Here is a 4,200-nt window from a genome sequence, read left to right as displayed (position 1 = left end):
CTCATTCTCACCCCCACTGCCACCCACATCTCACCTAGCTAATTCTTACTCATCCTTCAGATCTCAATTCAAAATCTGCCCCCTTAGAAAAAGACTAGCTTGACTTCCCCCGTGACATCAGCCCCCCTCCCCTTACACATACCCAGAGCTTCTTTGAAACAACTGTCACATGTTATAATTATATAATACATAATGTAATTCATCACTCAAAGCTATCTGTACTCCCCTTATCTACTAGTAAACACTCCTTGTGGGCAGATAACATCTGTCTTGTTCATAGCTATAATCTCAACACACTAAACAGGTTCAGGCCCATGGTGGGGCCTCAATAAATATTACTGAGTGATCACAGGAATATTTGAATAAAAGAGTAGATGCACACAGCTGATCACTACCACCTGAATTGTCCCCACCTCAACCTTAATCCTACTCCCGATCCAACTCGTCATTTTGTATTTGAGGATATGACCTTTGTAGACCAGTAGGTCATTGCCCATAGTACGGTGGAAAAGAATTGCAGAAGGGAATTGACTGCACTGAGCAGGTTTCCGAAACCTGCCTTGGTGGCTTTATATGGATGCTTTTAATCACTTAGTGAGCAGGTGCAGTCCATGTGCTAGAACAGTGGGACTTTTCCAAAGTGATCAGTGAACCCCAACATTGACCAGCACCAGTACGTGATTCACTCCTTTTTTTTTTCTTAGAGAACCTGGTATCTATTTTTCAACGAGCATGTTCCTGCTCTACTTTGCTTATTCTTTCTGAGCTGTCAGGAAGGTGGGAAGACTTTCATTTGTTCTACATCATCCTATGTGAAGAGAAGAGAAAAAAAACCACCCACATTACAATAGCAGCTTGGGGTTTAATATTGTTAGAGTAAGGATGAGTAATTCTGAAGGCAAAGAGTGCAACTAGGGTGAGTCAACGAAGTATTTCAGTGGATGTCAAATTAGCAGAATCAGCTTCCTTGTTCTGACTCTCACCCGAAGGCCAAGACTCCCCAAAATCTTCACGTTACCTCGTCTAGCCTGAACTTTCATGAGCCTCAGTCTCCTTATCTACAAAGCGCTGAGAACAATATTTATCTGTTAGTATTGTTGCAAGGGTTGCATGAGAACATATGCAAAGTTTCTGCCTTTATATTTCCTTCTCCCTGTACATTAGCCTACACTTCCAAGAAACCTTTAGATTAACCTAGCTGTTGAACCCCACCATTCTAGGCAGTCCCAGTAAGACAGATGGCAAAAAATGTGAAGCCCTTCATCAGGGGGCTTGCAAAAACATAGTAGAACAAAAAAGAAAAAAAATATATTGAACAGCTTCTTAGATAGCATTAGCCCAAAGGTTTGATTACGCATCTTTAACCAATAGGGAACTTTCTATGTCTGTAAGCATTTTTTCTTCAAATAATTACTGGCTTTTTTTTTTTTTTTTGAAGCTGATGGAACAGGAAAGAAGAAGGAAAAGAAGCCACTCTTTTTCATTTCTTCAAAGGCAACACAAATTTGATCCCGTTAGTGAATGGCTCAAGATTAAAAAAAAACTCCACTTCGGTCTGCTTTCTGTGATTAAACAACTCTTTTGTTTGTCAAATAGCAGGGAGAAGAGAATAAAGGGAAGCTCTTGTCACTGTTCAGTGCTCTAAAAGTGCACTCCCTCCCAGCTCTCGATGGGTTAGGTGTGCCAGTGCCTACAAAGCGATTCTCAAGTTGGGAGGCAATGCTGGACTTCAGCTTCTTAGACTAGGGGAGAAAATGGGATGGGGATGGCAGACCCTGAGAAGCCCCCATAGGACTGTGAAATTCTCAAGTTGGGAAGGTTGAAAACTCATGTGCTTTCCAACCTTTTTCTTCCACGGATATTGTGACATTAGAAACCAGTCTGTTCCATGGCATTCTCCATACAGCAAGTCATATTCTTGAACAAAACAAATACACTGCTCAGAAAGACTTTTGAGAGTCTGAAGGAGGGGTCTAACCTATATCCATCTTGCTTCACTGAAATTCAACTTCAGCTTGGCAATGTGAGAACTTGAGTTTTCATGCGGGGCAGAAACTTTTTATGTAAATTACTCTTAGGTTTTGAAAGTTCTGGTTGGAATATAAAGGCAAAGGTGTCCTGTTGAAAAGGTGGACAGATGTAGCAAATAAAAATATAGGACACCCAGTTAAATTTAGATTTCAGGTGAACTAGGATTATTTTTAAAAGTGTTAGTATATCCCATGTAACATTTGGAATATCCTTATACTAAAAAAACAAAAAGTACTCAGCTGGGCTCGGTGACTCACACCTGTAATCCCAGCACTTTGGGAGGCCTAGGTGGGAGGATCACTTGAGTTTAGGAATTCCACACCAGCCTGGCCAACATGGTGAAACCTTGTCTCTACCAAAAATACAAAAATTAGCTGGGCATGGTGGCGCATGCCTGTAATCCCAGCTGCTCAAGAGGCTGAGGCAGGAGAATCACTTGCACCAGGAAGGCGGAGCTTGCGGTAAGCTGAGATCATGCTACTGCCCTCCAGCCTGGGCAACAGAGTGAGATTCTGTAAAAAAAAAAAAAAAAAAAAAAAAGTACTCATTGTTTGTCTGAAATTCAAATTTAAATAAGCATCTTATATTTTGTTTGGCAACCTTACCTACTAACAATTTAACTCCATCTTTCATTTCCTGTTTCATTTTCTTATAAGCAGTATGGGGGGTGCAGCAGTGCAGGTGGGTATGGATGAGATCGGAGAGCCATTTAAAGCTTTTGGAGGACATCACTGGGGTGGTTTGATACATAGGTTTTAACGTCAAGAAGGACTAGATTCAAACCCCATGCCTGTCTCTTACTACATGATCTTCAGCAAGTGACTTCCCCCTCCTAAACCTTCCTTATGATAAAATGAGAGTCTTAATATCCAACTTATATAGTTGTTCCTGAGTTGAAATGAGGTGACATTAAGGCATCCAGCACATTGTAGCTCCTGGATAAATGACAGCTCTTAATATACACCCTCTAGCAGGCAGTTCCTTCTGCCTGCAATGCCTCCCTCGACTCCTACTTACTCATGAGGCTTTCTGCATCTTTCCCTCCTGAAAACTTAAAGAATTTTGTCTAAACTGCTAGAAAAGCTCACATCACTCTGAGGTAGTGCATTGGTATCAGCATCACTGTTTATAAATGTTTTCCCAACCAGACTGTAATTTTTTGACATCAAGATACCCAATTTTTTCCATCTCCACAGGTCCAGCATTTAACACAGGGCTTGACACATAGGAGGAGCTGGATATTTCCTAAATGAACATGTTATCAAGCCATTAACACCTTGGCATAAATTATCTATGATGGCAGTTTCTAAATGACAGTCTGTGGCGCAAAAAAATAAAGTCGATGTAAGGGAGTTTCTTACAAAGCTAAAATTATTATATTTAAAGGATTGCCTTTTATTTGAGACTATTCTTATTTGTTTAGAGTTTTTTAAAAAACCATGTCATTTATGGAACAATTTTTAAAGGTATTTGAAAGAATAAAGAGTTGGCAATCTCTACAATGAGCTACATCCACATCCCTGCATCTGTCCCTATATCACTGTCTCTGTATATTTCAACGTGGAAGTTTCAACACGAAAAATGCACTAGTACTTGAAATTCTCAAGTCTGAGAGCCACCGCCTTATGAAATGAGTAAAAAGCAGAATTGCAGGGAATGTAATCCAGGGTTGGTAAATTTTCACTGGAAGAAGAAGACGGGAAAGAATTACAGTATGAGACATAGATGGAAAGATATTTTATCTGAATAAAAAGGAGTTTGGGGGTGCAAAATGAGGAATTTAAAAAAGAAAACAAACTTTTACTACTTCTCAACTCACCTAGGACTGAACACCACCATCACAGAGCTCAGGAACTTAATTTACTTGAGTCCGAGGCCCTCCCAACTGTCCCTAATCCGGTTGCTCAGGTCAGCAACCTCCTTCAAAGAATAACAATACAGTACAAGGAGGGATGTCCGTCCCATTGACCTCCAAGGACCCTCCTGTCTTTAGAATCCACATCAGGCCACTCTCTCTAAATGAGAACTGCGGGGCCAGTGCCCCAAGGAAATTCTGGGAACTCTGCCCTTGGCTTGGCCTCAGAATTACATTTCTGTAAAGACAGTTCCTTCAACCTCTGCAGCTCCATTGACCATGATTCCAGGCATTGTGAGGTCATTCCTCAACCC

The sequence above is a fragment of the Pongo abelii genome, chromosome 10, assembly GCF_028885655.2.
Source record: "Pongo abelii isolate AG06213 chromosome 10, NHGRI_mPonAbe1-v2.0_pri, whole genome shotgun sequence".
Lineage (NCBI taxonomy): Eukaryota > Metazoa > Chordata > Mammalia > Primates > Hominidae > Pongo > Pongo abelii.
This window is presented reverse-complemented; position numbering follows the sequence as displayed.